The sequence below is a fragment of the Triturus cristatus genome, chromosome 9 (assembly GCF_964204655.1).
Source record: "Triturus cristatus chromosome 9, aTriCri1.1, whole genome shotgun sequence".
In the NCBI taxonomy this organism is placed as follows: Eukaryota; Metazoa; Chordata; class Amphibia; order Caudata; family Salamandridae; genus Triturus; species Triturus cristatus.
The window spans coordinates 183,138,848-183,152,438 of NC_140592.1; the positions used below are offsets into that span (position 1 = coordinate 183,138,848).

General features: G+C 39.6%; 1 pseudogene across 1 annotated transcript in view; it reads left to right on the forward strand.

The window, feature by feature from the left end:
* LOC146797602 (cadherin-related family member 3-like) overlaps window positions 1-13,591 on the forward strand; it is a 706,232-nt pseudogene that overhangs the window by 295,865 nt on the left and 396,776 nt on the right. The window contains exon 7 of the transcript XR_014969047.1: window positions 2,590-2,694. The product of XR_014969047.1 is annotated as a cadherin-related family member 3-like (transcript). The remainder of the gene's footprint in view (window positions 1-2,589; window positions 2,695-13,591) is intronic.

Genomic DNA, 13,591 nt, shown 5'->3' on the forward strand with positions numbered 1-13,591 from the left:
AAAATAAATTGGTGCTGCATAGCCATATTGAGAGTAAACAACATTAAACCTTCATATTATGATCTTCATATCTGTACAAATGTAAACAACTTGTAACAATATTAATATTTTATGATTAGAAATAATTTTGCACGTTGGTACTTTAAAAAATGCAGAAATATTTCATAGTTGTACTTTAAAAAATGTAGAAATATTTCATAGTTACATGTACATTTTGCAACCCAACTAATAATAGATTCTGAGTGCTTATGCGTTGTAAAGAATATTAAAATATTATTTTCCCCATGAAATGTATATTTTCATTACTTTATAATCTGCATGTTCTTGAATTAATTTAATAAAGGCCTGCATTTTCCAATTCTGCGTTGTCTTCCACTCGTGAGAAGTGTTGCTAAACTTACAATGTGAAGTGAAACTGTGTCTTGCTAGAAGAGTTCTTGCTCACTCACAAGGTCTGATTGCAACAAGGTCTATACTTTGGGAACATTTGCTACGGGGAACTGTCCTCTTGAACTCGCTCATGTACCTGCTGCTAGAGGATCATCCTCTGAAAGTTTATGTGTACTGGCTGATCTGACTACTTATGTGATCAGCACCACCTCTTTCTATAATATATGTCTTCTTTTATGCTGCATGACAATCATCCTATATGGACTGACCAATGGATTGAGTGGTCTGACACAATGGAGTGAGCACTGGCCATGGCTCATGTCCCTGCTGAACATTCCTAAGCTCCTAATTATTTTATGGCAAGCTCAAACTAATTAGACTGTCCTGCACCCTTTAGATCTTACATGATTAATAATAATATACTTGCCCTTTTGAATACTTTGGTTAAAATTTACCTTTTACTAAACCGTAGACTCTGTCTCATCATGACTTGTTTCCTCAAGTTGATTGTGTATTTCAATTGATTTATTGATGACAGGGAGAGATTGGCATAGAGAAAACTCCGAACACCAGGTACTAATGCTTGTGTTTTGTATTGACTTAACAGAATTATTGGTTTGTATAATTCTGGACCAACTAAAGTTCTTCAGAAGATTTGGACTAGCAGTGATAATTCTTTACTTATATAGTCTGGTTGTAAGAGTCATGTACATGAATTTAATTGCTAGCGTTGGTTGTCCAATTCCTGATCCTCATTGTATAGCTGGATATTGGAACCACTATGTTCAACCCCTCATCAGCACAAAACAAGCTTCATTGGAGGACCAAATGAGTGTTAGAGACATTATAGTGACAAGAAACTAAATTTGATTAAAAGGGCCCAGTATCAGCTGGAACATAATTATGCATTCTGGGACTTGGAGCTTTGTTTCTATTTTCTAAAAGTGTAACTATGGGATTAGAAATCATTGTTTTCACTGTGCTTTTGCATAGATTGTGGTCTACACAAATGACAAATAATTACATTATAATTCCTCAACTTGCTCGAGATGTTACACACAACATGAATACACTTTGCATCTGAGCACACCAATCCTTCACTGTTGCCCATGCTGGAGATGTCACACACAACATGAATGTCACTTTGTAACTGTGCACACCAATCCTTCATGGTTGACCAGGCTCCATGCATTTTGTTCGGCAGATTTAGTGTTGCTGATGTCATACTCTACCTGCGTTCGTGAGAGAGGGTTGTACAGCCATGGGTGAGCTGGGAAACCACCATGCCCCTCATATGCTCTTGGCTTACTGCCCCTTGAGCAGCCCTACATACTGAAAACAAGATGTGTACCCGGCCGCTGGCCATGCTATATGTGTTATGAGATGGCTTGCACAGGCACTTGCTTTCTGTGCTACGCTTGATTTCATGAGCAGGGTTGTGCAGCTATTGCTTATGCCATCCATGTTTTGTGTGGGAGGTGTGTACTGCTCCTACAGCCTGTGCTGAATCGCATTTGTAATGGACAGTTCGCCTGCTCCTTACTTCCCATGTTGCATCTATTTTATGACAGAGGCTTGCACTGCTCCTTCAGTCCCTGGCTATATTTTTCTTTTTCTGTAAGGTAGGCGTGCATTGCTCCTTGCTTTTCCTAAAGCATCTGTTTTGTAATAGAGGCTTACACTTCTCTGTGCTTCCTGTGAATTGTATGTTGTGTGAGGGAACCTTTATGAATTGTGGTCATTTACAATGAGGCTGTCTTCTGGTTTTCTTTCTTGCGTTTCTCAGTTTTCATCCTTGCATTGTCATGATGAGATGTGTTAGTCTGGGGAATTGAAAAAACAATGTTAAGTAAGGTATCAACATTATCTAAAAAACAAATGCAAACCTCAAGAGTTCGAACATTCTTAGATATTGTAAATTCATTTAACAATACTGATACGCGTCTGCTTTTGGGGCCTATCTGGTGTTTGGTGTCATGAATAATTATTGAAATTGTGTGTTAGAAAAACTTGAATTTATTGCATCTGCTTAGTAGTTTCGTGCTGGTTTCAGGAACAGATCAGTGTCATTTGCTCCAGTCAATTGGTCCTATAACTTTCTGGATTTCACATGGTGCCTTAAATTTCAAGTGATGATCTGTAACTGTGTCATTTTGTGAATTCATTCATTTTACTGAACATATATATTTCTATTGCCAGCTATGCTTTAACCATAAAGGTATCGGATGGAGCTAGTTCCATTAAAGGAAATGTGAAGGTATTCCTCACTAATGTGAATGACAATGACCCAGTACTTTCATGCAGGTAAGTTTGTGCTAATTTATTAATTAGTTGTATAATCAAGCTGATCAGTAAATGACACTGATAAATGTTAATGAATGCTTTTATAACAATGCTGAATGTGTTTTTTTCAATAGCGTACCTATTCACCTGAGTGCAGCACATTAAGGGAGGATTCACAAGTTGTGGCTAGGTTGTAAATTGCGCAAAATCAAAATAGAGTATACCACAAATCGATAGTCATAGAAAGAGTGCTCAAGGGAACAAGGGGAAGCAACCACAAAGAGTCCCCAGATCTTCAATTAAAATAAATTAATTGACGATGAACATGTAAACAAATATGGTTTGTTCCCGAGCATAAGTAAGGTCAAAATGTCCAGTGTAGTTTAAACAATTGACAAAATCAAGTCCAATCCTTTTGTGTGAGGATTTATCTTTTCTTTATTTTCTCAGTTGTCCTGATCACATATTCCACAGCATCACGCCAGAGGTGCATGCGGCCAACACGTGTTTCGTCTTGGGGTAATATGACCCCCACGACTTCCTCAGGGCTACAAACAAAGATAAAAAACCTTTTTTCAAATATAGAGAAATAGTAATACATCGGTAGAGTTGCACATTGGTGATAGAACAAAGGAACGACCTTAAAAACCCGAAACTCCTCAGTGAGTACTCACTCAAGAGTGTTGTGAAGTGAGTTGAGAAAGTCCCATCACATAGGAATTGTGGAGAGAAGTGAAAATTCAAATATTCAATCTAAATACGAAGCAGGAACCAGAGAAGGGGAACAGGAAAGGAACACCCTGATATAGAGAGTGAATAGGGTTGAGAAGGTCTCACCCTAAATGTGTCTAAAGATATAGATACTCAGTATAATATGGTGTAAGAAACAATGACCCTGAACTGTACCATGAAAGAGTAAAAGAAAATCACTCGTTGAAAAACAAAACAGTAACCTCAAATTCCGCATAGAGGCACCGTGAATAAAAACCCAATAAGCAATTGGTATAATGTATAAAGCACTCACCCTATAAGTATAATGGTCAATCACAAACAACGAGTACGATGAAAAGTCAATCAGCAAAGAAATACTACTAGTACGTATCCGGAACCTAAAAGGTAAAATATACGTATTACATATCTAAGCGGGGACAGAAATCAACCTGAAAATCAGGGAGTATTCTCAACATCTCAACCAATATCTACAAAAAAGTGAACATATAAAAAAAAACGATCATAAAGCAAAATCCTAAATGTCTTAAAATAACCCCTATTCGACATATCAATTGGAAGAAAATTAATTATCAGATAATCTAATAGAGCCACGCAAGTCACCGTCGAGGCAAGATAAAGGTTAAATCTGAATCCAGACAAACCCTGTTAACTACTCCAAGTCTATTCGTCACAATCCAAACATCAGTGTCTATACAAAATTACCTCCGTTATAATACGAACAGCACAGTTCCAAGGAGAAAGTGTCACTCGGCAATTAATTTTCTGCAAAGTACAAAAATATAATTATTTAGTCTAATAGCAGTACTCAAAACATAATGTTTATTCAAAAGAGTGTGAGAGGCTAAATACAATCCGAAACTCGATAAAAATTCAATTTAAAAACGATACCAAGCTCCACATAGGATCGACAAATCACCGAGTCTATCTAGTGTGGCTGGTATTACGAAATGTACAATCGTACCTGTGAAGGAGAGTACTCCGTAAATATCTGGGGTCCTGGTGTGTATTGAAGCAAGCGAACGCCATATTTTCCCTTAATATATGCGACGCATGTTCATCGTCAATTAATTTATTTTAATTGAAGATCTGGGGACTCTTTGTGGTTGCTTCCCCTTGTTCCCTTGAGCACTCTTTCTATGACTATCGATTTGTGGTATACTCTATTTTGATTTTGCGCAATTTACAACCTAGCCACAACTTGTGAATCCAGTATTGTATAAAGGTTGTGCGACATATCAAAAGAATTTTTCTTATAATATATCATACTAAAATGAGTTGTAGACTAGAACGAGAAAAGGTCGCAGAGGACCTGTTCAAAAATATTCATGCTGGGGTACCCATCAACAGAGCAGTTAATCAAGGTGCCCCCAGAACCAATGAGGGTTTGAGAGCTAAATTTATACGCCTGGAACGACTTAGAAAATTCGAAACATCTAAATGGTGGGACGGTGCAACTCTTAAGCAATATATTAAACTAAATAGAGTCCCACGGGGTCTGCGATCACAAATCTTCCCCACCTATGACGATTTAGAGGCCGACTTACTTTTGGTCTGGGAAAAAGAACTAAATGACAATAGCATGAGATTGATGAACATTCTGATCGAAAATGCTGACCGTAAGGTTACAAAAACAGCTCTGGAAATTGACTCTTTGGAAAAAGAGATATCTGATCTTAATTTGCCAGAGCCCACTAAGAAAAATTTTACGATCTTAGAAGAAATATTGTCTAAATTTGAGGAAGATATTAAACAACGCAAAGCCCGAAAACTTAGAAGGGATGAAATTGATTATACCACTGGTCGTATTTTTACGTTTGCCAAAAAGTTTGATGATATTGTTAAGAATGATCACACGAAACAAGGCACCAATACTCCTACTAATAACATCACTAGTGCCAGTTCTTCCAGCAATATTTCCAGCAGTGGGGATGAGGGCCCTAGTAGTGGACCCTTGGGGACACTCCCTGATAGTTCTTTTTTAAAAGAGGTCCAAAGGATACGTATGGGCAACAAAGGGAACGAGCAGAGATCGAGACAGGAGACAAGAGAAAAACAAGGAGGGGGAAAAGGGGTGGAAGAAGAGGAAAGGGAAAGAGAGAGAGTTCAGACCAGGTCTTGGAACAAGAACAAACAGTAGACAGAGAACAGATTAGGAATGTACAGGTCATAAATCTATCAAGCAAATCTTTATCTGGGGGTCTCATTTCAGCATTACAAAAGGGGATGAATTTTTGTACTACCTCTTACTATGATGTTACTGATTCCAGAATTGATGTGTTTAAGTTTGTGAGACAATTGAAATTAAGAAAAAAATTTGAACAAAATCCTAGGCCTAATCTATCCAGGAGATGTGATGACACTATTGGGGATGTTTCTATTCAAGATGTTTTGAATGTTACTACACTTTTATCCTTGAATGAGGAGGCTGACTCACCGGTTGATATTCGTGATGTTGCATCCGATCTAGATCATCTGACCAATGTGAGTATAGATAGTGGCCTTAGAAATAAATCTCGCTGGACTCCCCAACTAGCCAGCGGTAACAACATCGATCTTTTCCACAAACGAGTCAACTTAGAACTGGACAAATTAGATAAACGATTGATCACTACCAAATACACAGCTAAACGACATCATTTGACTCACAATGAAAGGAAAGCACTTGAGAATTTATCTAATGATACAGACATTATAGTGAGAGAAGCCGATAAGGGGGGAAATGTGGTCATAATGGATAGATCAAAATATGATTCGGAGATTTTGTCACAACTTACTAATGACATCTGGTATAAAAAAATTGATATTAATCCTATGTTTGAAATTACCAAGCTATTCAACCTTAAACTATGTAAATGGCAAGAATGTGGCCTACTATCCCCAGAAGAAATTCTCTTTATTAAAACAGACAAACCCAGATACCCTTGCATGTATTCTCTCCCGAAGATCCACAAAAATCTGAGCGACCCACCAGGTAGACCGATCATTTCGGGGATCGGTGGACCTAGCGAAAGAATGGTGGAATTTGTTGACACCTTTCTACAAGAATATGTACGCAATCTTCCCTCATATATCAGGGACACGAAACATGTGTTGAACATCTTTAATGACCTTACATGGGATCAGGAAATGAGATTTGTGACAATGGACGTTGTCTCACTATACACCAATATCTCTCATGATCATGGTTTACAGGCTCTGAGACATTTTCTATACAAACGCCCAATTGAACTGCTGGAACACTCTGAGATGCTAATTGAAATGTCCTCTCTAATTCTAAAAAACAACGCTTTTCTGTTTAATGAAATATGGTACCTGCAGACCTGTGGCGTGGCGATGGGTTCCGGGTTTGCTCCGTCTCTAGCCTGCCTATTCATGGGCTGGTTTGAGGCCGAGCATGTCTGGGGCCCTCAGGGTGCGAAATGGCATGATTATATCCTATATTTTGGAAGATACATAGATGACTGTATAATTATTTGGACGGGTAATAGTGGGGATCTTGAGGAGTTCTTTCAATATATGAACTCAAACACTTATAACATGACATTCACTATGACATCAGATCCGTCAAGTATTATCTTCCTTGATCTTGTTCTTTTTCACAAAGAAGGGAAAATACACAGTAAAACGCATCGCAAAACTACAGCATGTAACTCCCTTCTCCATGCTGACAGTGCCCATCCCAAGAGCCAGATTAATGCCATACCTTTTGGTGAAATGGTTAGAGCTCGTAGAAATTGCAGCATAGATGAGGATTTCCTTGCCCAAATAAACAACATCGAACGCAGATTTTATGCCAGAGGCTATTCAGAACAGATCATTGATAAAGCAAAAAAAGAGAGCCTTACGACTAAAGAGATCTGAAACTCTCAAAAATATATCAGGCAAAGATAAGAAAAACACCAAATCTTTGGTCAGATTTGTAACCACTATCATCCATGGTCACATAAAGTTTATACCATCCTTAAAAATAACTGGCCATTACTTGGAGCAGATAAAACACTACAACAATATATTTCGACATCTCCTAGTATAACCTATAGGAGAGGTAAAACAATCCAAAGTATTATCAGCCCGAGTTACCCTAAACAAACTCAAATTAGGAGCATATGGCTTGATTCACTCAATTTGGGTTCCTACACGTGTGGTAATTGTAGTATGTGTAGGTTTACCAGGAGAGGAATAAAAGAATTTGCCTGCAATGGATCACGTAATTTTCAGATCCGTGACCATATTGACTGCCTAACAAAATATGTTGTCTATGTGATCCAATGTAAGTGTAATATGATATATGTGGGGAGCACTATACGTCCTCTCAAGGAACGCATGACAGAACACTTTCGAGCCTTAAAAAATCTTGACATCAGATACCCCATAGGCAGTCATGCATCGACATGCTCAAAACAAACTGCCTCTTTGGGATTCCAGTTCCATGGCATTGAAATTGTTAAAAAAAACTCTAGGGGTGGCAACAGGGAACTGAGGCTTAGGCAGTGCGAGGCACGATGGATCTCGAAATTACATGCGATTGAACTCGGAATAAATGTGGACCACGAATTACATTATTTTCTACCTACATGATTGGGGTCCAACTTTTGATCTGTTTGACGTCAAGTTTGTCATGTTATCTTGTTACCTAACCTGACTCCGTTTAACTGCTTTTTTCTGTATTTATGATTGAAAAATATTCGAAACATAAATGTTTATACTACTGAGATTGTTTTTCTGATGATCCTTTTAGACTGTAATAATATTCTCCAAATGTATGGGCCTCGTCATAAGAGCATTATTGTTATCGTATGAACTAATGTATTATATTGGCCCTGTTGGTCATTGATGTGCTGACTTCTTATTACCTTGGAGGTTGTATATGATATCAGGTTACATTTTGTTATGATCTATGTTACTCTAGATTATGGTGTTCCTCATATTTTGTCACAATTTCTGATATTCATTATGGTGATCTAACTGGGACGTGTGGTCTGATCACTTCAATATATGCTTTTATATCATACTGACTCTCCTTCTTCCTATTAGTCTCCTCCCACGGATGTTTCCGTATAATATCAAAATTTTCATGAATCTCTCTGAACTTAATGATCTATATCCAGACTTAATCTTAAGAAGAGATGTAGTTTTTTAGATACCTTTACAGGGTTTCGAGTCCGTATTAACGTACTCTTGATGTAGGGCGTGCTGGATGATTACCGATTAGACTGTTATCCTTATCGGTACATCTCCCCCCGTCCCCATACTCGCATCTCGAGACGATATTAATGATAGGTGTATGAGGTCGGTAATCGGGCCTTAACCTACATGATACCCAGTATTGAAAGTTATTTATTTGGCAATTAATAATTAATTCTTGTAACTTTAGGCACCTGTGACATTTGCATTGATGGCTGTGCCTTTCCAATGCTGCTGGGGATCTGAGCTTTGGTGCTGCATCGGAGTCAAGCAGGGAGAATGTATTGAATGACTAGCAGAGGCAGTGTTGCAGAAGAGAATTTCTCTGCGTTGCTAAAACAAAAAAAAATTGTCCAGCAGCCTTCTGCACTCCTTTATCAATCTATATGAATATATTGAATGACCAGCAGAGGCAGTGTGCAGAAGCAAGTTTCCATGCGATGCTGAGACCAAAAAAAAAAAAAAACTTTGTTGCTCCGCCTTTTATCTGCAGAATATATTGAGTGACTAGCAGAGGCAGTTTGCAGAAGAGAATTTCCCTGCGTTGCTGAGACAAAAAAAAAAAAGAACCTCGTTCCTCAGCCTTTCATGTGCAGAATATATTGAGTGACCAGCAGAGGCAGTGTGCAGAAGAGAATTTCCGTGCATTACTGAGACCAAAAAAAAAGAAACTTGTTCATCAGCTTTTCATCTCCAGAATATATTGAATGACCAGTAGAGGCACCGCGGCTGGGAAACCAGCTACAGCTGCGGCCTCTTCCCGGACACTCCCCCTGCCTGCCTTGAAATAGACATCTCACGGCCCCCGCTTCGCGGGAGCCGTTCGTGCTTTGAGGAACTTCGTTTGTGCTGCTCAGTGCTTGACCAGGGCGTGAGGGACTGCGAGGCACCGCGGCTGGGAAACCAGCTACAGCTGCGGCCTCTTCCCGGACACTCCCTTTTTAGCGGATCACTACCTATTTAATTCGAGACTTGTGACGCGGCGCGGGACGCGGCGCAGGACGAGCGCCGGGCGAAGCCCGGGCCAAGGGCGGGCCCGTTCTAGCCCGTTACAGACCGAGTAAGACCGGACCGGGCCCCCCTTCTAACACTTTATCGTGTGTAATAGACATCACTGCTGACTTGTAAATATCTGCTGTTTAATAACTCTTGTATTTGCATGTTATCATCCATGGCGACCACACGAGGGAGTAGGAGCAGGACGATTAAGGATACTAACAATATTACTGGCCCATTAGACAACTTCATTGTAAGAGCAAATTCAGTTATCGATCAAGGAATTGCCCTTATGGAACGAAGAGTGTCACAAGACCTATTACTAGCTAAACGCTCCTCTTTGGGCCTTTTTGCGACAGCTAAAACTCCCGATAATATAAGTAACAAAACACCCCTTGCTTTAGTACAGGCGGATATACATAGCATCCCAAACGTAGTAGATTTGTCCTTTTCTATGACGGAATGCATATCCTCCTCGCAACTAGAGAGGTCACCGATTCTTGTACCGGAGCCTCTGGTGCTAGAACCACGGTCGCAAGACTCAATCAAATTCAATACTCAGATGATGAGAGAGAAAGAGGGTGCAATTCCAAAGACGACAAAATACCCAAATAGAAAATATAAGAAAAATGAACCTAAAGTAAATAAGCATAGTAAGTCAAAAAAAATCATTGCTACTGGGGATAAAGGGAAAGGCAAACCTCACATTAGAGGGAAAGAACGAACTGAACAACAGTTAAAAGAGGGCCCAACCCAAAATTGTCCTATTGTGGATAGTCAGTTATTGGATTTCTCCAGCGCTGTTATTTCTTCTCCGATGTCAATAAACTCTGAGCCTTTGAAGGCTGACCATAATTTAATCGAACACATAAGGGAGCTTTTTAGAACATTTCTTACCCCGCTAGAAATTAGATTGAAGAAGATTGAGACACAGTTAATAGATGTGGCTGCTTCCTTTAAGACCTCGTCTAACATCGGCCCATCAAAGGTTGTGGAAGGGATAAAAAAAGGTACAAAAAATTTATTAGTGGGCCCCCCAACACCTAAAGTTTTAACCCACGTTACAAAAGCAAATACTTTGGCATCTGTTAACACAGAGAACTGCATAACAGAAAAAATTCATCATCCTCCTGGAAATTCACGTACAAATAAAGATTCTAATAGGGATGTTAAATCGGGAAATACAGTTATAGATTTGCCCCCAGAAGTATCGCCTTATTTGGTGATTTTAACAGGTGTCCCCGAACTGAAAGAGGATAAAGAAGAATCCTTTGAATCCCTGAAAAACAAGGCCCAATATTGGCTTAATACAAACCGACCACTTCCCTCGAACAGGACGAGTAAGATCCTAATGGTCCGTAGGGTTTCCTGGGTGGGGGCAGAAAGAAAAACAATACAGGGTGACTGTGTCCTGGTCAATTTTGAGGACCGGGAAACGGTTGACTACATCTGCTCCTGGGGGAACCAGCATATAAATGAGATTATCCAAACTAAACGATTATCTTTTTTCTACCCTCCTAGATCTCATCCCTACCTACCCAATGATCATAAATGGGTCATTGTAAAATCTTTTGATAGAAGAGCGGGCATAAGTGAATGGGGGAGGCAAATTAACAGGGGCTTAACATATAGCGACACCTGGAGAGGACTACCTACATCTAATCGCTATAGCAGCTTAGAGACGGTGGATTGACTCCATCGGACTGGAATTAGTTTACCGCCCCATTGTTTTAGTAGCAATAAAAAGTACAAAAGCTCAGATTACTCATTAAATGATCCCAAAAGAGAAGTTAATGAGGGCGGGATAAAAAACCTGTTAGATCCTCTAACAACATCCAAGGCTTCATTTGACGAATTTGATAATCAAGAGTCAGAAATAATTAGACATTCTGGCCTCGGTTTAAAAATTGTTTTATCTCCGAAAATTGCCCGTCCCATAGCACAGCCCGACGCGGAATATAATTTTCTTTTGGCAGAAACACATTCACGTGCGGCTTGCCCCTCTGATGAGGAGTTAGATACTGAACACAACATTTCCTTGATGGAACTAAACTCGTGTGCAGATTGTTCCCCTGACAAGGAACGTCATCAAGACATAGCAAGGGGAGAGCTTACCCTTCTATCTTGGAATATGGCAGGTCTAGCAAACAAGGTAGATGATCCCATCTTTTGTGACCTAATTGAGAAGAATGACATCATCTGTCTTCAGGAGTGTTGGGAGCAGGTTGAGATTCATCTTGCAGGGTACCGTACATTTTTTACCCCTGCAACACAGTCCAGGAGAGGTAGAAACTCGGGGGGGCTTTGTACCTATATTTCTAACATGGTAAATTTGGTAATAAAGCAACAGAGTATAGAGGGGCACAATTTTTATCAGGTCCTCTGCTTAATTGCAGAAGGAAACCGACTTATACTAATTAATTTATATAATAATATCCCGAAGGATGATCTGAACAAAGTATTTGAAGATCTAAATAATTTAATATCCGGTGCAATTGGTTCGGAACAAAATGATACTTGTATCATTTTGACAGGAGATTTTAATTGTCACTTGTGCCCACATAACAATTCTGGTATATGTGGAATGGTCAATTTAATTGGCGACCCATGTACACATTTTGAGCATACTGCAGTGGGAAACATGTTTAACAGTCTAATTTTTGATTGGGACTTGGGGTTTGCAAACGAACTGTGTATGCCTCAGGTTCATTTCCAACCCACCTTTAATGGGCGTGGTCTAGAGTCTGTTATAGATTACACCTTGGTTAGTACTTCTCATAGCCGTAAAGTCCTGATGTTTAAAACATTAGACACTGCTATGAGTGATCACTTTCCGATCAGCTCAATTTTTCATATCGATAGGGGTACTAGATCTGTCCCAAACGTAGCAGAAAATCTTTCCCGCCATGCTATCTCATTGGCAAGACAAAATGGATATGCCATAAAATGGAATAAGGTCGACCCATCTAATTTTCTCCAGAACCTGATACTGGATCAATATAAAAATGTCAGGATTTGCCTAGAGGATCACCCTGATCCTAGCTTGACCATTTGTGCCTTTGACCAGATTTCTTCATCTATTGCCAAAAAGTTAACAAGAACCCTACGAGATAAGGCCTACCAAAAAACCTTTGGGTGGTTCAACTCGGACTGCTCTAAGGCACATTCTAACTTAAAGCAGATTTTAAAGAAAAAACCTAAAGATATGCTAGAGGTTAGAGTTGCCAGGGCAGTTTATAAAACATCGATAAAAAAACGGAAGCGGGAGCTCAAGGAGAATGCGTGGAACCCATTAGTAAAGGCAAGCTCCCTGAGAGATAATATTGCGTTCTGGAAAGCAGTAAATGCCCCCTTCTTCGTTGAAAGGAATTCTGATAAGTTGGACCCTATGATAGAAGAATCAACCTGGGTGGATCACTTTACTGAGCTTTATAAAAAAGATGTTTTGCACAGTATAGCTTCTAAACCCTTAACCCAGCAGCCTGCTATTGAATCTACTGTCCCTGCTTTATTTCCTTTAGGGATTGTTTTTCCCCTTCTGAAGTGGAATTGGCCCTACAGGAATGTGCTAGAAACAAAGCCCCCGGGCCTGACGGGGTCCCGGCAGATATATATAAAGATACTGTCTCTTTGTGGGCCCCCCTGTTGACTAATGTGCTAAACAGTTTTAATATAAAGGGATTCCCACCGACATGGCAGGAAGCCATTGTGGTGCCTATTTTTAAAAAGGGAGATCGAACTGATCCCAAATGTTACAGGCCCATCTCCCTACTTGATTCACTTATGAAAGTGGCAGGTAGAATCATTTTAAATAGATTGCACACTTGGGCAGAGGAATGTGATGTTATTTCCAAGTTCCAGTACGGTTTTAAGGCTGGTCTAGGTACTGTTGAACAAGGGCTCAACTTGGCTTTAATAACTGGCAAATACATGAAGGCAAAAAAGGGTAATCTTTTTATGACCTTTGTTGACCTTAGTTCAGCATTTGATTGCCTGGACCACGACG